This window comes from Pteropus medius, unplaced genomic scaffold (genome assembly GCF_902729225.1).
Source record: "Pteropus medius unplaced genomic scaffold, Ma_sr-lr_union100, whole genome shotgun sequence".
Lineage (NCBI taxonomy): Eukaryota > Metazoa > Chordata > Mammalia > Chiroptera > Pteropodidae > Pteropus > Pteropus medius.
This window is the reverse complement of record NW_024349801.1, coordinates 16,857,918-16,879,590: the sequence shown is the minus strand read 5'-3', so window position 1 is coordinate 16,879,590 and position 21,673 is coordinate 16,857,918. Positions and strand designations below refer to the sequence as shown.

The following is a 21,673-nucleotide window of genomic DNA, read 5'->3' as shown; positions in this document are numbered from 1 at the left end:
TGGACTGACCCAGGCCAGACAAAAATGAGTATAAGATGTGATTTCTGTCCTCAAGGAACTGAGCTTACTCGGAGGCAGCAATGAAGGGTCAGCCAGCACTTATGTACAGAGCTCTGCTCATGGGAGACGTCAAGAAGCTGTGCAGCCAACTGTGGGAATCCAGAAGCCCCCCGAGTCCACGCCTGGGCGCGAGGGGAAGGTGCATCACGCGTATACTAACAGTGAATGGGAGCAGAGTTCAGATGGGAGAATAGTATGTGCAGCGTGGGTGCAGAGCCTGCTAGGCTCAGGGAGCTGCAGGCCCTACCTGGGCGGGAGGTGAGGCTGACGGCAGACCCAGCAGAGAGATACATGAGTTGTGTTAACGAGTGTGGCTATTTCCCAACCTGACAGGGAACCGTGTGGAGTTTTAATATTGTCACTTTTTTTTAATGTAAAGATGGCTGTCCTAGTAGGTGGCTTCCATTAAGGCGGGAGTTTCTGTTTTTCCATGTGCGTTACTGGTAAATGTTGAGATTGTTCATTCGCAGCAAGGAGACAAATACATAAACTAAACAACGGAAAAGGACGTAACTGTTCAGAAGCACATGTGATCGTGCAAGCCCTGTTTGCTCTTTTACCCCAGTAATTCTTTCTAAAATGTTATATATTGACTATACAGACATCCCTGAAACTTTACTGAAGCTTGGTTACATCTTTTTTGTTTGCTTACCACCTAGCCCCCCCCGCCAAAAAAAAAATTAAAAACTAAAATTTCTGGAATTTTAGGGCAAAAATAAATTACACTGTCTTGGAGAAAGGCTTTTTATTTTCTTTCTAAGAGTTCTCAGGTTCTATCATAATATAAATAGACTCGACATATATTTGTGGCCTTTATAGTGGCTGTGCTTAGATTTTTCCCCTTAATCTGACATTTTATTCCTTTTTTATTCAGTAGAGAAATCATCATGGCAAAGTAGAAAGGCAGAGCCTTTGGAGCAAGGAAAAGATCTGAATTCTCATTCTGCTCCTAATCTAGATCTGAATTCTCATTCTGCTCCTAATTAGATTTGTTATCTTGGGCAAGTTATTTAACTCCTCTGAAGTTTAATCCCTTTCTCTTTTAGGAAGTAGGCAAGGAAGCTTCTCTCAGTGCTGCTGGGAAGATTAATTAAAAAAAAAAAAAGTATGAAGAAGCACCAAGGCAATATATTGGGGGTACGCAGTAGGTGGCAAATAAAACAGGAGCTTCCAGTATTGCAATTGTTAATATATTAAAGGGGAGAAAGCGAAACTACATCACTTGGGCGAGAAATAGGGATAAAATGTAGAGTAGCAGGAGGCTCGCTCATATGCTAGATGACTGTTTGTTTATTCATTTCCCAAAGATATTACAAAGGCTGTGAATATTTATTTAGTTCTGCTCCCAATAGCCCTTCTAATAGGGAATTATTTGGGTACAACGAAAGACATTTGTAAATGTGGCTGATAAGACTGGCATTGGACAAGGAGTGTTTTGTTGGACACAAGAATTGTATTGTCCCCGGCTTCAGTTGTCAAGTGCCCGGGGAACCCAGAATTTATGGTGGCAGCACAATGGGCCTTTCAGGGCCCAGCGAAAGAGCTGTGAGATCCCGCTCCCAGCTTTTCAGGGCCTCTAATCTTTTTATCAGGCCCGGACAATGCCGGATTCAGCTCCTGCCTGAGCCTCCTGACTGTCCATTGGCCATCAGGTATTGTGCGGTAATTACCATGGTGACAATGGACTCTCTCTACACCCGTCCATCGGAGCTTTGGAATCGGCAGAGGTTGTCACTTTGTATTAGGTGCCTCTAAAGGCATGGCTTACTTAGAAACACTACTAAAGAGAAATAAAGATAATCGTATTAAGAGTTTGATTTAAAGGGCCACTGTGTCAAATCCATTTGGAGCCCAGGAGCTCTTTATGGATGTTTTCTTGTAATTACAGACACTGGGCGTCACTTTGCACAGGCAGTAAGTAAGTAGCTGGCCTTAGAGATTTTGCAGGGAGTCATGAGCTGTCTGTGGACAGCTGGCAACCCTGAACATCCCAGCAGGGGGAGAGATCTAAGCTGAGCCGGTGAACTTTGAGACGTGTCCTCCTTGATTTTCATATGTTCACCAAGTGTTTTCTCTATCCCACTTTACACCCATAATATATGGCAGGTAGTGTCTGTGCCTCTAAGAAGCTTGGTGCTGTGGATGGCCACACATGATGGGTGGGGCTGAGAGAGGGTGGTGGCCTGCACTTAGGAGGGCCTGTGATGGCACAGAGGCCTTGGGGAATGAAGGGAGAGTCCTTGGCACAGGTTGGGGTGGATGCAGCAATGCTGGGTTGCATTTTTCTGGCTCAGAAGGGAACACATGATTCCAGGTCTTGGAGAGTCATGAGATGAGAGAAGAGGAGGGAAAATGACCATTCCGACTGAGAATACCTACGCAGAAAAAGGTCTGCAGTATACCCACCCAGCCCGCTTCGGCCTAGTCAGCTCTTTGTCCCCCATCAACCCTGCTACAAGCACAAAAACAACTTAGATTTCTTATACTCATTTTTTTCTTTTCTAAGAAACGTGTTGTAGTTTAACATTTTCTACAGAATCCACAGCTCCTTTTTCTCAAATGTTTGCAGTGATCAGAGCTCATGGACAATTCACCCATCTATCTATTTTTGCTTTCCTTCTAAAGCTCTTAATTGTCGTTGCAGGCTTTTGGTAAAAGGAGTTTTATAGGAAACATTTTGCAGGGAGCTAAAGAATGCAAGGCAAAGTGGGAGTTCAATTCGTTTTTATAGATTTGAGAAATAAACTTTTTAAAACACGCTGGCTCCAGATGCAACTGTATTATTAACTGCCTGGAGAAGGAAAACAGAAGAAACACAGGCTATGAAGTCTGCACTGCTGAATTCTGATCTCACCTCAGGCGTTATTGGCTGTATACTGTGGGCAAGAGTCTTATGCCTTTGAGTGGCGGGGTGAGATGGGTTTCATGATACTCAGAGTGTTCATGGTATTTAAAGACCATCCATTGGTGAGGCCTGTGGCAAATGTCTGCTCCATTTTTGTTTACAGTGTTTGAGTTATCTACTTTTGAATAACCTACTACCCCCAAATTTAATGGCTTATAAAAACAATTTATTATCTCGTAGTCAAGTTGCATGAACTCATCTGGATGGTTCTTAGCTAGGGTCTTTCATGCTGTGTATTCAGATGGCTGGAGTCACATGAAGGTTGGATGTCCAAGACGGCATCTTCACTCACCATCTGGCACCTCAGTTTGGATGCCGGAACAGCTAGAGATGGCTGGGTGACTCTCTGCTTGTGCAGCTTCTCCACAGCATGGAGGTCTAGAGTATTCAGACTTCTGACACGGCATCTGACTTCTTCCCAGAGCAAGCTTTCCAAGAGCACCAGACAGGCTAATGGGTTTCTTGTGACTCAGCTTCTGAAATCATATTGTGTCCCTTTTGCCATGTTTCACTGGTTACCCAGGGACAGCTCAGATTCACATGAAAGGGGACTACACAAGGGCAGGAGTATCTGGGGTGTGGTTCATTGCGGGGGGAGGCATTTTTGGAGATTGGGTACAGTGTATAACACGACTGCAAAGTAGGGTCCTTCCTCATTAGTTACATGCTGTGTGAACTGCCCCGTGTAGCTTTTTCTCCATTGCTCTACATGCATGTGGAAATCATCTCGGTGCTACTTGGTCTCTGGCACCCTGGGGAGAGTGATAGTGCACAATACGATGGTTTTATTGTCCTTGCTTCAGTCACCAAATCAAGGTGTTATGAACAAATTTTAGATTTACAATTCGTCTTCGGCCCTTCACCAGGAAGGGTTTTTGCTTGTTGCTGTTATTGTTGTGGTTGTTTTGGAGAAGGCATTGTGTGTAAGAAGCTGTTAGGTGGAACCAAGATGAGGCGAGGAAAAGTGGATTTGGGGGGAAAAAATGAAGTTTAAAAAATAAAACCAAAGTAAGAAGCCGTTTAAGTCCTTAATGCAGGCTGAGTTGATCCTAGAAGGCAGAAGCTCTGGAGATGAAGGACATTCAAGAAATCCTTTATGCTGCTGTGTTCGGGAAGCTATGCCAGCCGCCACCTTCCTTGGTTCAGTGCCTCAGTTTTTAAAGAGAACAGCTGTTCAGACACTCCATAGTCTTCTCTTCATTCATTCAACAAATATACATTGAACAGCTGCTCTGGGCTAGGAAATATGTTAGACACTTAGGGAGATATGAAGATGAATCAGACCAGAATCCAGGCAGAACACAGCCCCCACATGGAGACTCTAGACTGGGGGGCAGTGCAAGGAGGGGGTGGGGATGTAATGTAGTCTTAATAAAGAATTGAGGCCCTGCCAGCCCAGTGCTCTGGTCTGCTGGCGTGGGTGTGACATCTATCACCACGGCCACAAATGTCACTCTTTGCTGTGGAGTCTGGCCAGGACATTGCTTCTCACTTAAGGAGAGAAGGTACTTGCTAGGGATTTCAGTAACGTGGGTTCTACAGGAACTGGCTCTAAGACTTTATATTCCCCTTCCAGGTCTGTTATGAGTGCTCTAGCAGGTGCATGTGAAAAGTACATAGCATATTATAAGAAGTTATGAGTTCGACCGCTTTTGACTTTGTAATTAAAGTACCAAATGTATATACGGCTAGCCACAGCATCCTGTAGTACCTCTAGATCCATGATCAGTTTTCCCCACTCTGCACACCATTGTTAAATGGAACCATCTACCAACGTCCCATCCTACGGTCCACACGTGGATTGTTATCGTCTAAGAGAAAAGTCTGTCTTACGTACCCGTGTCTCGTAGTGTATCACTTTATTAATCAGTGTCACCTCTAGGTTACTAATGATCCTTTCACTTTTTTGCAGAAATCACTGTATTTTCGGTTCAGTGGCCCCGTGACGATCATTCCTGTTGCCATTTGTTGAGTGACCAATCAGATGGGTGGAGTCTGTTACAGAAATTGGCAGCAAGTGTCCAATGGGTGAAGAAGGTAAGACAGACCGGCATTGCTGAGTGATTCGAAGGTTATCACATACAGGTGGATGTGGAGAGGATGCCTACCACGTCCGTCCCTCAGACCTGCCTTGGTTTGAACCATCACCAAATCCAAAGTAGAATCCGAGAGGGAAGTAGGTCTACTTTCTTGGGCTTTGAGGAAATCTCATTACTCACTGTTGTTATTGGGTTTTCACTGTTGAATACCTATTATGTGCCAGCATAAGGATGATAATTTTCTTGACTGTAGAAGATTCAGAGGAGAAAGAAGGAACCAATGATGATTATAATTCTTTAGTGAGGACTCAACTGGGTAGACTAAGATGACTGCCCTGGTGCTATTTTCTTTTTCTTCTTTTGAAAAGAATTCTTTAAATATGAACAAGGTGACTTACATCCCAAAAGGAAAAGAGGTTGCTAGGAGGCTGAACCTATTAGATTTCAAAAGATAGCACCAGACCATCGGCCATGAGGCTGATTTCAGCCCCGAGGCCCAGTTCTGCCGTTCACTGTCTGTGCCCTTAGGTGAGTAAGCTCTTTTCTGGACCATGAGGGTGGTTACGCTAGGCTTCCTAACAGTTCTTATGTTTTAAGATTCTATGAATTCATTTATTTCCTCTATCTGCTCCAGTAGTAACTGGAGCTATTTTTATAGGATGTCCAAATATCCAGATAGAAAATTAAGAAGCAATCATACCAGCATGACTTATCACATGTTAGGGTTCCAGATCTATCTATCCAAACGTCTATAAATCATTTCCACACAGATGTCCAGTAGGTACTTTAAATGCAGATTCAAAATGCAAGTTATGATTTTCATCTCTAAACCTTCACTTTGTCCTGTGTGTCACAATTCAGTGTAGCATCAAAATTCACCCAGATCAGAAAAGGAATCCCATATGCCTCTCAATCCCTTACCACAAGGGCAATCTATTCATATTTATTCCTTTTGATTCTACCCTCTGATTATCTCGGAAATATTTTTATTTCTCTCTATCCTTGCTGCCACCATTCACATGCAAGCCAAATTCTCTTTCTCCCAGATTACTGTAATGCCCCCTAACAGGTCTTTTTACCGCTAGGGTTATTGCTCCCTGATCAGTTCCAACATGATCTATCTTCTATATATATCCCGAACAGTGTCCCTTAGTCCAGATATTATGTGACTTCTCCACTTAATCCCTTTCAGTGACAGAGATCGGAACTCCTCAACAAGCTTCTAGCAATGATGGGGCCACCGTTTTGCCATCCAGACCTGTACCCCCTGGCCCTCACGCTACACATCCACTCTAGGGTCTACCACATGGCACAACCATCACTTCATCAAAGCCCCATAATCTCTCTCTTCTCCCAAGCTAACTTTTATTTTATATCTTCGCTTGGACCTCACTATCTGCAGGGAGTTCTTTCTGATCTCCTAAGACTGAACTATGGGTGTCTGGTAGATGATGCTTTAGTATCAGAGATTACACCATTTACTGTGAGTTCCACATTGGGCTGTGATTGTCTGTTTAGTTGTGTGCATTCCTAGCTAGACCTGGTGATTGAGGGCAGAACTTATCTGGGGGCCACCATACTCCTAGTTGTAAGCACTGTATGTGACCTAAAGCAAGCTCTAGAAGAGACTTTAACAAAAAATGAGGAAGTAGGATTAGTGTTACCACAGAGGGAAAGTCACAATAATGGCATCTAATAGGAGTCAGACACATAGGTCTTTAAAGGTATCAGCTCCCTTAATCCCTGCAAAAGCCTACTGGGATAGATACTATTAATAACCAAGATTTTATAAATGAGAAAACTGAGTTTTAGAGAAGATAAGTAACTCGCTTATGGCCACATTGTCATACTTTTTATCCTTGGAAATTTTTATTCTTGGGAAGTCTGAGTTTATCTAGAGCTTATATCTTTCATCATTCTCCTCTTTTGCCTTCCCCCTGAATACATCTTCTACGAGGACAAAAAACCATTTCCTCCATAGAAGGCTGGAGGCTTTTTCTGCTGTCCGCACAAATTATTGTTATATAGATGGTCGTCATTCCCTGTGACTGGGACCTGTAAATCTTTGGTAATTTTCCACTCACATTTTAATATGGGTCTGTTTTGGGACAAAATTTCAATTTGGAGACCACCCCCCGTTCAAGTCTTCCTGGTCAGTGTGTGTGATGAGAATAAACCAGTACGTGAAAACCCTCTTCGTGGAAGCAGAGTTGCACTTCCCTGTGAACGCCCATTTGATTTCGAAATTGTGTGCCTGACTCCTCTTGCGTTAGCCTGTTTTGCAGTCATTTGCTCTGAAGCCTGCTCAGCAGATGACAGCATCCCTTCTGTGGGAATGCCTGCGAATGGCAACAGCCCCGTTTCCGCCAAGCCAAATGAGTCTCTTCATTCCATCAGCCCTTTCAATTCTTCGAAAGGACATGTAGCTGATATTTCGTATTTTTCTAGATAATAGGGACAATCAGAACGCGGTATCAGTGAAGTAGAGTCAGAAGTTAAATAGAAAGTACTTGAGTTTAATTTCTCTTCTAGGAAATGTGCTAGATTTATTTTCCACTTAGAAATTTAGAACAGCCTATTTTGAAGAGTTTTACATAGCTTTCATTCCAAGAAGAGGAAGATAAACTATCCTAATGCTTTAGTAAAATTTTAACACACACAATACCACACACACACACACACACACACACACACACACACACACACACACACACATCATGGGACAGATGGAATGGCCCTTTCATCATTCAAGATAGGATATTTTTTATTTATATTTATTTATTTGTTTGTTTGTTTATTTATTTATTTATTTATTTTGCCTAGAAGGAGGAAAGGACTTTTTCATGGTCATTCTGTAAAGTTTTGGAAGAACAAAACAAAACTAACCAACAACTTTGGCTTAAGACTCAGATTCTCGATCCCTAGCCAGTTAACAATGCTAGCATTTCTTGAACAGGCACCTATGACATGCCACACACACAGGCGGAGATGAAAGAGTAGTTTTCCTTTCCTGAAGGAACTTACAGTCACGTAGCTTCGTCTAAAGCATTCAGAATCCAAGTAGGAAGGGAAAGAGAGAGAGAGCTGGGAGGGAGGGATGGAGGGAGAGAGAGAAAGGCTTGTAACAAATGATGGTGAAGTGGTTTGGGCTTCCAGGGTCAGCTCCCTGGCTGACTTCCAAGGAGATCCACTTGAGCTTCTATTCCTGGCACACTTTTCTTACTTAAGTACCTCCTCAGGGCAGGGGGCGGTTACCTGAGTAGCTACAGGATAGGACTTCTGCCACCTGCTATCTTGCTGGGCTTTCAGTGGGGCACTGGGCCACACATATGAATGACTTGACGTGAAAACTATTTGTCTTTATGATCATGAAAAGTGAACATACATTGAGACCCTCCGGAGTGATGATCAGCAGGGGCTGCTGGTCACAGGTTACCCAATTATCTTCCATTTGCATAAAAGTCAATCACAAAAAGCCGCTGGGGGGCAGCTCACCTGGTTCTGCATCGTCCCTGACAGTCTGCAATGTTGGCAGCCTGCCTCCCAACCCCCTGTGCCTGCTGGGTCTGTCTGTGCATGCACATTTCCTATTTTGGGATGTAGGCCACTGTGGAGAAAGAGGACAAGTATCTGTCTGTAGCTGGTGTCACTAGCATCATAAACAGACACTCGGTTCACTTGCAGACTACTTTTCAGATCTTCAATGTGTACAGTGTGACTGTCACTACTATAGTCAGCTAAGGGTTATAGGAAGCTCTCAGGTGTCAGGCAATGTGAATGTCCTACCTTTGCCCTGATCAATACATAAGGAAAACCTTCAACCAAAGTGGTGGTTCTTTGGTCCTGCTTCATTTAACTAATGATGAACAATGCAGAGACCATCCCTGATAGCAACAATGAGAGCTGATATTTATTGAACATGCCCATGTGCCAAGCACCGTGCTCCGTCTGAGGTCACCAGAACCTTGACTGGTCTGTGCGGTCATCATGATTCTCTCATAGATGAGGACACAGAGATTCAGAGAGATGAATAAACTTGCCAAGGGCCACATGATTAACAATGGGTGCAAAGTCTCCATTCCTAAGTACAGTATCTTCCAATTCTTTTTTATCTTGCCTTCCAGTCTTAACCAAGTTGGAGGGCAGTTATATTACAGTTCTTTTGGTATGGCCATGTCCTAAATCTCCACTGGAGTTATAAGACCTGGCGGCTTCTGGTCAGTGCAGCACTGTATGGCTGAACGTATGCACCGAGTGAGATGCAACGCTTGGGGAGAGGAAAACAGAGCCCTGGATATGTTCAATCATCAACCATCTCTTCGTAACCATTTCTGTTTTGGCCCTTGGACTAGTTATTGGAGCTACAAAAATGAACCAAATGCACATACAGCTGAGAAAATGACAATGAAACTAAAATCATGCCTTCAAAGATCCCCCTTTCTTGTGATAGAGCTAGGCTGACGGACAAATAACCACAGCACAGGCACGGAGTCTCTTCTAGAAAGTTTCAGGGGTCCACTGGAGCACGGAGAGACTGAATCTGATCGAGGAAATCAGGGAGGAGGTGACCTTTGGGTTTAGACGTGAGGCATGAGTAGGAATGTACCGGGAGACGATCAGGAAGGATTTTTCAGGCAAGAAGAACAACATAGAAGTTCTTGAGTCAGTGTTTGCCCTGACTTAGGTGGTCTATTTGTTTTCATTTTTATTATCTTTAAATAGACGAGGCAGTTAAATAGATGAAGGTGGTTTGAAATTCAAAAGGTCTGCCAGGAGTTAAGGGTCCTTCAATCCCTATAATCTAGCCCCTGAATTTCTTTCTCTGAAGCAACTACTATTTTTGGTCTTCTGTGTGACCCTCCAGAGACTTTCTGGGCTGTCAGAAGGACACATGTCTTTGTGCCAAGACATGCGCAGGCATCTCTATAATGCATGCCTCCATACAGTGGCTTTCAGCATATTTGTATATGGAAATCGTATCCAACTGTAAACGCTGTTATGCACACTGTTCTGTGCCTTGATTTTAAAAAGAAAACTTATATTAAGTTTTTCTCTGTGTGCGTTTTGCTTGCTCTTTTGATTTTAAACTTTCAAATGTATTTTGAAACATTTCAGACCTACGGAAAAGCTGCAAAAAGAGTACAATGAATTTGAATCTTTCATTTTTTAAATCATTTTGCCATGTTCCAGGCAATGGTTTGTATGAATTTAATCCCTAATCAAGGTACAGCTTGGCCGTCAGTTACCCAAAGACGTGCACGAGTTTCTTCTCCCCAGTGCTCGTGCAGTGAGATAACCCAGATGTACTTGACACTGAGAACGTGTCCGTCTCTGTGGCAGTTTCCCTGAGATGCCTTAAGGCAGCAAATCCACCCCCAGGATAGAGATGGCAAGAGGGGCCCCTCTAAGGGGCAACTTGATACCTACCCACCTTGTGCTCATCTTTGGGAAAGAGATTTGTCCTGTCTCTTCAAGAAGCAAAGAGAAGCAGGTTTCTCGGGCAGGTGAGCATGATCCCTGCCCTTGCCTCCTGGGCCCAGTGGTCCAGGGTGGGAACAGACAGTCCAGGTGAAATTTAATCACTTCATTTCCGACAACTGGCCATTTGGATAGTGTGATTCTTCTGTTCTGCCTGTCAGAGTCAACACAGCACCTCAAAGGCTGGTGTAGGATTCCCTCCTTTTAAAGATCAAAGTGTCTGAGCACTGCTCAAGTTATCAGTGCACTTCCTCTGTGTATTACATGGCAAGGAATAGTTTGTACTCAAGATGAGAGGGCCTTTGAATACTATGACAGGCAGGAAGTAACCCGAGACGACAGTGTGATATGGTTTAGCAGCCAAGTGCCCTGGGCCCAGGAAGATTGTTTTCAGGTATTCATTCATTCATTCACTCTTCAAATAATTCCTGAAAGGCTTGGTATTATTCTTTTATGCTTTGTGCCAAGACATGTGCATGTTCAAGATCTATGGGGTGACAGACATAGACATATCTCGGCTGAAGAAAACAGTTGAACCTGAGATTAATGGGGTGAAATCTCCAAAGAATGACTTCCTGGCCATTCATTAACTCATTCATTCACATATCAAGCACATTCATCAACTGCTTGCTCTGTGCAAAATCCACATTTGCACCAATGAATAAGACCATTGTAGTTCCCATTTTCTGGAACTCACGTGCCAGTGAGGGGATGTTTCCCCTGACCCCCTGTTGGGTCTACCTGCTTCCTTAAGTTGGTTCCAACAAGAAGGAAGGTTCAGTGGCTCCCAGAGTATTTCAGGAAAAATCAGGACATTGCCCGTCAGCCCTCCCTGGCCCCATGTGATGTCTAAGCCACAGAATCACCATTTCCTCTGGAGACTACTAACCCAAATTACCCTGTGCCCTGTGGGAGACTCGGAGCTCAAGGCACTTTGAGAGAGCAGAGAGGGAAAGGTAACCAGCCATACTAAAATCTGCCACCAATTAATCGTGGTGGCTGAGAATGGAGAAGGCTGCAGCCAGGCACCTGGCAGAAACCTCTGTTTGGAAGCCTTAGAAGAATTGTGGAGGGGCTAGGAAGTTCATCTTCTTCAGAGGCTCTGAATTTTAGAATCTAAGCACCATTCCAATTGCCGTTAGGTTGTCATAGCAACTGTTCTTACACTTCTTTTCCCTAAGAAAACAATTTTTTAAAAATCGGCTTTATGCTTGCAAGGACCGGTACGAAGGCCCCTCTTTAAATGAATGTCTAGCAAGTTTCCTGCAGTACTTTATTTCTCTGTCTACAACAGATAATATTTTGGACCTCTCAACACTCCCAATTTCTCTTCAGAACTTCCACGTGAAAAATGAACCCAGGAGGATTGTTATTCATTGCCCCTAAACCTTTTACATCATGCTTTGGGCAAAGAAAGAAAAAGCATTTGTCACTTGTTTAGTTTCACTCGTCAGGGTTTGAGCCGGACCCCACTATGGCAGCGAGCAGCCCTGTGCTCACACAGAAATGGCCAGCAGGGTTGCTGGTGCTCAGGGTCCTGGGAGTATGGCCAGCTCCAGGCTCTCTTCCCCAGTCCTGCACCAACTGCAGCGTGATTTCTCTACAATCCAAGTTTTAGCAAGTTGCTTCGTTTGAAAAAAAAACCCCCAAGCTTTGGAAGCATTTGTCCTTCACAGGATGAACTGCAGGGCCCTCTTGACTGACACGATCCGGCCCCCATTCCCTCCCGTCTCTGCAGCCCCATTCCACCCTGCCGTTTACTCCATCCATACCGTACTGCCGGAAGCCCCTGCACACTGATGCTTCACCCTCGATTCTCTTGCACAAGGTTCCTCCTCTGTCCCTATTTGTCTGGGTGTGTGAAGAAGGATCCTCTACTCCAGCTGGGGTTCCCTGACCCCGTGAAATAGAGTTTGTCGCTTCTTCTCTCTGAGTACCTTGGTTCCTTGGGGGGGGTCTCAATATGTCTTCATGGGTCCTGGGCAACTTTGCCTTTATAAGCTCCTTTTTCAACAAAAAATGCTAAATCTTATGTTTTTTGATTGCCGTGGTATAAAGATGAATATAATCTTCTACCCTAAAAGGTCCATTTTCCTTCTGACTTAAAAAAAAAATTTAAAACATTCCTATGTGAGGATGTGGAAAAAATGGAACCCTTGTGCACTGTTGGTGAGAATGTTAACGGGTGTAGCCACTATGGAAAACAGCATGGAGGTTCCTCAAAAAATTATAAATAACACTACCTCATGACCCAGCCATGCCACTTCTGAGTCTACCCAAAGAAACACCCCCATGGTCACTGCAGCAGTATTTATAATACCCGAGTTGTGGAAGCACCCTAAGTGTTCATCGATGGACGAATGGATAACGATAATGTCATATATACATAATGGCTTGTTATTCAGCCATAGAAAAGAAGGAAATCTTGTCATTTGCGTTGGGATGGGTGACATCAAGGGCAACATGCTGGGTGAAATCAGTCAGATTAAGACAGTGAAAGACGAATACCTATGATAACACTTATATGTGGAACCTTAGAAAGAAAACGACTCACGAATACAGAAAACAGACTGGTGGTTGCTAGAGGTGAGGCTGAGGGGTGGACAGCAGAGGTGAAGGTGCTCAAAAGGTACAAGCTTCCAGTTAGAAATAAGTTTTAGGTATGTAATGTACAGCATGGTGATTATAGTTAATAATACTGTATTGTGGTAAGAGAGTAGATCTTAAAAGTTCTCACCATGAGAAAAGAAATTATAGCTAATGCGTGGCGATCATTTCACAACATGTGCAGATGTTGAATCATTATATTGTATACTTAAAACTAATATGTTATATGTTAACTATATCTCAATAAGAAAATAAGACCCTAAGTGTACTGAGGGCCCGGGCATGTGCCTCATGGAGAAGTAGGTGTTGACATTCCTTTGTGACCTCATTGCCATTTATTTGTCTGCAAACCTGCAAGAATCTCAAGAATGGGATTTGGCTGTGTCTTTTGTCACAGTGTCTGGGCTACATGTGCCTGCTTGGCAAATAGTCCTGCACAGGAAGGAGACACGGCCTCCATCCACCTGAGCCTTCTGCTGCCGAGAGCTTTGGCAGGCACTCTCTGATAAGCCAGTGCTTACTGTTCCAAGTCCATTTTCAAAAGGGACATCTTCTCTTTCTACAATCTTCACAGCCCCTCAGATTTCTCACAGAGCTTCCTTGTGCACTATCTACTCTGATCCCGTCAGGTGGTCATTCTCCATCTCCTTCTATGGAAGAATAAACTGAGGCTCAGAGTGGTTAAGCAGAGTCTAGAAAACAGAGTTGTCTCCTGCCCGCGGTCACTCATGATACATGGCAGAGCCATGATTCTCATCCTTCCCCCCACCTCCAAGACGAGTGTCGGCATTCTTTCTATCAAACCGCAGAGCTACCAGCCCAAATTCAGGCAGGACTGCTTCATTTTCCTTTAACTTCCTTGGAAGCGCCAAGAGCTGTTAGAAACAGCAGATCCTAGTGTAGGTAAAATTGCTTCTAAAGAGAACACTGCTACCCACTGCTCAGTTCTCACTTCACTGGAGGACTGGTGCTCTCAGCCACTGGGAGTACTCTCGGCAGAGAACCTTCAGCTCTCCGACCCTTCAGGGTTTGCCTCAGTTGCAGCTATCAACCTCTGCCAAGGTCATGTCCCTTCCCGGGCTGCCCACATCTAATGACTGATCGATAAAGGTTTGGCCATCTCGGCCGTACTTGAGATCATTCTGAAGGCCCATCATCCTTAGCCCAGAGCACCACATAGGGCGGTCTGAGGCTGGTGTTGGGCCCACATCACGTCTTGTCTTCCCTCGGCTTCTCTTCCTTTCCCTCCCACATGTGTGGTTCTCAAGGGCACCCCCGTAACAAACATCCCCGTGTGAAACTCCATCTCACCGTTGGTTTCACAGCACACCCGCCCTACCACAAATTCTACTGACTATTTTGCAACAAGCTTTCTTGTGTCTGTACATGAATACACCAGATTCGTTTGTTCCTCCATTGTTTTCACTGAATGCATATTCACTGGATGCTTAGCAGTGTGCTAGGGACCAAGATACTGTGGGGAACAAGGCAGAAAAGGACCTCTTGGACCCATGGTACTTAAATCTCTTCTACTGTGAAGACAGATTTTAATCCTGTTTCTGTATTCGAATTGTGCCTCTCCCAGAACATTCTAGCTGCCCCTGCACTTAGGTGGAGGGCAACAGAAATCTCTCATCGAGCCCTGATGACTGTTTCACAGAGTAACTGCTGCTTCCAAGGGGTCGGAACCAGTGTCTGAATGGCGTTCTCTTCAGAACGATGAACGTCTCTGTTGTCTTTGCTTGGCCCTACCAGAGGGCCCGGGATGAAGTCTTGGTTAAGAGGGCTGTGGGCTGAACCAGGAGAACCAGGGCTGTTAACGGCTGTCCAGGATGAGTACTGGGGTGGAGGCCTGGGTTACAGATGGGAGGGCCAACGGGAATCAAAGTCCGGGCCAGAAATTGAATTGAAAAGATAAAATGGAGCAGAGACAGGTCTAGAGTTCATCTGAAGCAGGGTGGAATAAGGGATTAGAGAGTGAAATGGAGTTGCAATTGCCCAGAGCCCTTACTTAAAATTATTTGATGACATCCCATCTTACTCAGAATAAAACCCAGACCCTAACTATGCTGCCAGTGTCATCCCTCCGTGGTGACTCCCTACCTCGCCCAGTCTGGCTGTTTCTGTCCCTTGAGTGGCCCCACCCCACTTCCAGCGTCAGGGTCTTGGCACTTTCTGTTCCCCCAGCCTCGGGTCCTCACACGCCTGGCTCTTTCTCATCGAATAGGGCTCAGCTTAAACGTTGCTCCCTAAGGGGCCTTTCCTGATGTCACGACCTCTAAAGCCGCACCTGCCAGCCCCTCCCCGCCCCCGCCAGTTATTCGACATTTCATCGTTCCGGCTAACCCTCCACAGCAGTCATCACAATTTGTGAATATCGTGTCTATTTCCTTTGGTGGTTTACTTTTTTATCATGTTTTCCCCATGAGATTCTAAGCCCCCTACCCCAGGGTCAGAGACATGGTCTGCCTTGCCCACCTCTGTATCCTCAGCGTCAAGAGCAATGCTGTCTATACCAGTAGTAGCTCAGAAAGTAATTCTTGAATGAATAAATCAATGCCTAATTCTCGAATGTTTCCCTTATTTGACAAGGAATATGATGGTTGGGTGCCTGCCTTAGAAAACTGGGTGGGGCAGAGGGCTGGAGCACGGGCTCCTCCATGCTGCTCAGTTGAGCAGCCTCTCTCTCCTCTCTCTCTCTCTCTCTCTCTCTCTCTCTCTCTCTCTCGTTCCTCCTGGGCCATCGTTTAGATTTGAGTAGCATCAGTTTCCAGAGCACTCCACTCTTGGGATGCCAGCAGCTGCATAATAGCTTCCCTGCGTGTGGATCTGTGCATTAACACGGGGCTTTCGACCTGCTCCAGCTTGCCTGGCCCATCTCCCGCCAGGAAAAAACGTGCATCTGTAATACTCTGGAAAATTGAGGCTGACATGTAGCCTGGTACCCAAAGTGGTTTCACTCAAGCACACGCAGAATAATAGCCATGCCCTTAAATGCTTGAGCAGGTATCAATCAGAGGGATGTTCCAATAATCCATGTTTATAAAGCCCGTTAGTAGGAATTTTTGAAATAGTACTTACTCCACCTTATTCTTGACAAATGGTGTAACCATCGAGATATTTTATTTCAATTCTGTGTCAGCGTTGTGGGGAGAAGGTTTCTGACAGTAGCAAGGCATAAGCCATTTTTATTGTGCTGCTATCACTATTCTCATTGCTAAACTCGACTGGACAGTTCATTAAGATAAAAAATTAACAGCACATGCTTTGGGGAGAATAATCATGGAACATGACAGCTTGTGGAGGCCTCGGCATTCAAAGAAACAGATGATAAACACACGCTGCTCTTTGGAAGAAGCGGTGATTGGCCAGGCAGAAGCCATGCTTTTTCTAAGCACCTCCTTGTGTGTTCAGCCCTGAGCTGAGGTGCTGAGGGAAAGGATATGTAGGAAACATGGCTTTTGACCTCTAAGAACATACCAGCCATTTGGAAAGGCCGGTTGATTTCAGCTGTCAATCTGGGACCACAGAGGGCCATGTGTCCAATGCTTGACACGCTGGTGCTAACTTTTAAGTTCGGGAGTAATTCATTGTGGACTTGAGAGATTTCTTAGGCCTTGAAGAATAGCAGGATGTTGATTAGTAAACTATGTTCTAAATATAGTAGCTGCTAATGGCTATGGTTTTGCTTTTTTGGGAGTAAGGAAAATGTTATGGAATTAGATAGTGGCGGATTAATACAAAACTTTACAGATATACTAAAAACACTGAATTATACACTTTAAAGGGGTGGAATTTACGATAGGTGTATTATATCTCAAAGCTGTTATTTTTTTAACTACTCTATGAATTCTACACTGCTTAATTATAGTAAATTTTATTATATGTTCGGAGAATTGGGCTTCGTTGGAATAGAGAAAGGGGTGAGGCAAACTAACATTGGTAGGAAGGAAACATACACCCATTTTACAGGTGTGGAAATGAAGAGTCAGATGTCCATGGCTTGCCCCAAAAAACCACGGAGCTACTAAATAATGAGGCTGGGACTTCACCTCTAGCCCTTCTGGCTCCAGTGCCCAGAAAACAGCAGATCTGGAATGACAACAATGACGGCAGTGATTTGCCTCTGCAGGATGTCCTCACCCTTTCTCTCATCGGTTCTTAAGCATCCCGTGAGGAACAGTCAGTCGGTATGGGTGTGTGCGTAGCTGCAGAGGTGGGGGGTGTCTTAGGGGAAGGGGCACGGAGAGAAAGGAGGCCACGTCTGTTTTCCAGGCTGCACGAAGAATACTGCATTCTCTTTTCCTGGCATTCAAGATGTTTCCATCCCCACGTAGGGCTCTGTCTCTCCCTGGACTTTTATGTGCACCCTATTTCCCCAGTGCAAGCCGAATTTCTAAGTGAAACCATAGGGAAGTGGGGTCCACAGATCTTTAGAAACAAAGCTTGGAATTGGGTGTCCTGTTCATTAAATACAGAGGTAAATGCTGCTTCTTTTCTGCTCCCTAGAAGCAGATATGCATTTCTATTGTAAAGCACATGTCTAGATTAAAGCCACTTAAATCCTTATCTCTCTTGCGGTTAATAAGAAAGCGTTTGATGTCATTCTCAGCTAACTGGTGTAAATAATGGGTCAAATTCTCATCCTGTTGGACAGGATGGAAATCTGACTCAGGACTGGTAAATACTGTTGCATTTAATTTATTTTCACGAGGACATTTTCTTCCCCAGCAGACAGTGGAATAACAGCATCCTGGGAAACAGCTTGTGGAGGAATCACAATGCATTAACCTAAGCAGTGAGATCAAAACAAAAGCTCTGTGTGCGATCTCTCCTGCCAGAGCCCAGATCCAGGCAGGCCCCACTGTTTGGCTGCATTCAAGTAGCGTAAATAAAATTAGATCTTCAAGGAGTTAAAAAGGCACTGAGATTTATGAAATGGAAATCTTTCTCAAGCAGCAGACATCCTCTTTCTCTATTTCATTACAGTTTTGTTAGTTTTAAAGGAGCTAAATGAAAATTTTTTTTAAAAGATTAATTCTTAAAGATTATTGTAATCACCCAATAATCAGTGTCTACTCTGTAGGGATTTCATGACAACTGAAGGAGGTATGACCTCTACTGCATTTAGACCCGTGCGATCCTAAATAGGACTCAGTGTGGTGGTAGTGATGGTGATGCACGAGTCCATACAATTTCAGTGGAGACAGCGGTTCACAGTGACTGATCGAATCCAGGTCACAGCCGGGTTTTTATAGCATGTGCATGCAGTCTTACACTAGAGGGCTAGCCTCCTCTGGAGCTGGCCTGAATATCCACTTGTGAAGGTGGCTGAACAGGCATGACCTCCTTTACTTCTGCCGAGGCTCTGCTGGCCACAGGCTAGTTACCATAGACAGGGTGCTCCTCTTTGCAGAAGGGTGGCGCCTGTGAAAATGTCCCTCAGAATACAGAAGAACAGTGGCGTCACAGGAAGGGCCAGCTGACTTGGGTTGGCATTTCGGTTCTGCTTCTGTGTAACTGTGTGATTTCGAACACAACAGTTACTTCATGTTTTGTTGTTGGTCTTGTTGTTGTTGTTGATTTTAATTTATCCATATCTACAAAGTCTTTTTGGCCATATAAGTTACCACATTCAGAGGTTCTGGAAGTTAGTACGTGTACATCTTTAAGGGAGGGGGCATTATTCTTCGTCATAGGACCATTGCAAAGATCAAATGACATAATGCGTATGAAATACTTAGCACAGTTCCCAGCACATAGTAATAACTCAATAAATGTTTATTCTCTTCCTTCGAATTCCTGATAATCACATGTGCTTGCATACCTCCAGGAGACAGCTAGGGGTTACCACGGTCGTAATTCCCACAGCTCTGCACTGTAGCAGGACCAGTCTCCCTGTCTGGCAATGGCTGGAGGCTTCCTCTCATCTCAGCTCTGGAAGGAAGCCAGTCTGCAGAGATAGTTTCATCTGAATAATGCTTCCTCCAGCAGTGGTTAGCTTGGCCAAGTTTTGCCTCTTTTCTAAGCCTCAGCTTGCTTGTTTGTTAACTGGGGTAAAGAGGGAGGGGCCTGGCTCTGGGTTCCCACTTACACTGAAAATCTAGAAACTACATTAATTTTTTTTTTAAGGCAAGGCAATGCTTAGTTGACCTCACAGATTGCAAGGACCTTGTGAGCTTACAATCCCTTATTTTTATTTTTTACGCCTATAGCACCTGGTCTTCCTAGGTGGTGGTCTCCCATCCAAGCACTAACCAGGCCCAACCCTGCTTAGCTTCCGAGATCAGACGGGATCGGGCTCGTTCAAGGTGGCATGGCCGTAGACTAGAAAGTACAGTAATTGATCACAGTTGAATCAAAAAATGTGCACATTGGTGTGAAGGTGTGCTTATTGGCCTCTCAGGAAAAATGGCCCATTACAAAATAACACCAGCAATGGAAACAAGTCTCACCCTCTTTAGCCACCTATGAATCTACACAGGGGTTCCTAACTGTGGGAACTCTTGGCTCAGGGCAGGCTATGCGATTCCATACGTGGCAGGCTGGCACTTGGCATTGTAACAGGTGGACCAACAGACAAGTGAGGATTTGAGTTCAGGCTTCCAAGCTTGAAGCAGGGGCTGAACTGTTTCTATTTTGAAGACAACATTGTTCATAGATCCAGGATTGAAGAGAAGAAAAGTGGGAAGGGAAAGAAGCCTACTATGTGTCAGACACATGCTGGCTGCTGCTTCCGTTTCATTTAATCCTCGCACTTTGCCCTGTGCAGGAAAGCCCTTTAGCTCCATTTTTCAAATGAGAATACGGAGCCTAAGAAAAATTGAATAATTTGCCTGATGCCTCCCAGCTGGTAAGTGGCACGAGAAGAGGGAAATTGAATTAATACTTTAAATCCCAAACGGAGCTTAGCTATAACAGCAGGCCCTGCCTCAGCTCAGGCCCTGCCTGAGCGATCGGGTCTTCTCTCTGTGTGATGCTACACGTCGTAGGCCACGCCGTCAGCCCCCTCGAATGTCTCCACTCTCTCTCCCTAATGGACGGAAACCCAAGGCCACAGTATATTTTGTTTCAGCATTTTCTCTTTCACCCCAAGTTCTTGCAAAAAAACATCTGCCGCCTTCTTTTCTGCCCTCTGTCTTCTCATCTCAGATTCCCCCTTTTCTAAATTATTTCGGACAGAGAGACCAGTGATGCATGTTCACAAACAGAGACTCCCGCATCCCAGTGACCCCTCTCCCCTTCGGAGTCCCCCTCCCATGGGGACGGGACACCACCTGTGGCACCGTCTTCACTGGCGATCTCTCTGGAACTATTTTGGGGTCTGTGTTTTCAGTCATTTTAGAAATCGCAAGAGCACTGTCCTGGGAGAGTAATGGGAGCTCATTGAAGTTACCCAGAGACAAGATGCAAGCAGAATGTGAGGGGACCTGCCACCCAGCATGGGTCTTGGTGAGCAGTGACAGTGGCTCTGATGACAGGGGTCTGTGTTTCCCTGGAGACTCAGTTTCTCTGTCAGGATACTTGGGTGCCTGGGTTTAAGTATTTGCACAAAATCTATCTCTAAAAACCACGGTCCCCACGGAGCAGGAACACGGCAGGCACCTTACAAACAACAGATGCAGCATCAGATCAGGACCTCTAAGAGTCCTGAGCAGAATGAAGGAAAGCCTTTAATGAAGCACACCTCACATTTCTGACCTGGTACAAGCCACAGCAAAAGTCAGGAAGCTCTCGGGGTAGAGAAAAAACAAATGCACAGACACCATAGGATTTTTTTCTCTGTGAGAAAGGCTGTACTAACTGGGCAGTCCACCTTACAGCTGAATTGTTAAAAGTGAAATCTAAGATCAGACAGTCAGGGGTCACTAGCTGTGTGACCTTGAGCGAATTACTGAACCTCTCGGAGCTTCAATTTCTCCATCTATAGAGTGGGGGGTAACATAGTAAGAACCCATAGGGCTGTGTGCAGATCAACGAAATAAAGCATGTAGAGTGTTCAGCACAGTATTCAGCACGGAATAAGGACCAGTAATTGTGATGCACCATCATCATCGGCTATAAATCAGCTCTGTCCTGGACACGAGGCGCCAAGCCGAGCTGACCGAAGGTCAAATTTGGGGTTGATTTTGGAGCTGTCCATTCCCCTGTGGAAACTGTGTTCCCGCTCAAGGCAAGTTTCTCAGCCGAAGCCCTACTCTCCGATAGCAACCTTCATCCTCGTGGCTCTCTCTCGACACGACAAAGTATAACTTATTCCTTCGTTCTCCTTCCATAAAACGAGGATAATAAGAACCCTCACCTTTGTTAGCTGATGTGTAAAATGAGCTAATGTTTGTGAAAGCGCCTTGTAAATTACGGAGTGCTATAAAGTATGAGTTATTATGATTCCTGTCCTCTAGATATTTCATAAACAATGCTGAAAATGAAAGACACATATTAGTGGTATTCAAAAAGCATTTATGCCTTTTTAAATATATAGCTATAAACTATCAGCAGACGGGTTTGATAACACTGTCTTCAATCTGATTTAAATATTAGTAACCCCCCGCTGAGAGCGACTTTCTAGCAGGGCCAGTGCAGC

The 21,673-nt window shown here is 44.7% G+C and overlaps 1 protein-coding gene and 1 pseudogene across 2 annotated transcripts in view; one reads left to right on the top strand and one right to left on the bottom strand.

Annotated features, from left to right (window-relative positions):
• The window catches only part of CDH11 (cadherin 11), a 135,158-nt gene that overhangs the window by 49,855 nt on the left and 63,630 nt on the right, over positions 1-21,673 (top strand). For both annotated transcript variants that reach the window (XM_039888876.1, XM_039888877.1), the window contains exon 2: positions 4,878-5,002. The gene's annotated coding sequence lies outside the window, so the exon portion shown is untranslated. The remainder of the gene's footprint in view (positions 1-4,877; positions 5,003-21,673) is intronic.
• Positions 19,296-19,417, bottom strand: LOC120623167 (uncharacterized; annotated as a pseudogene).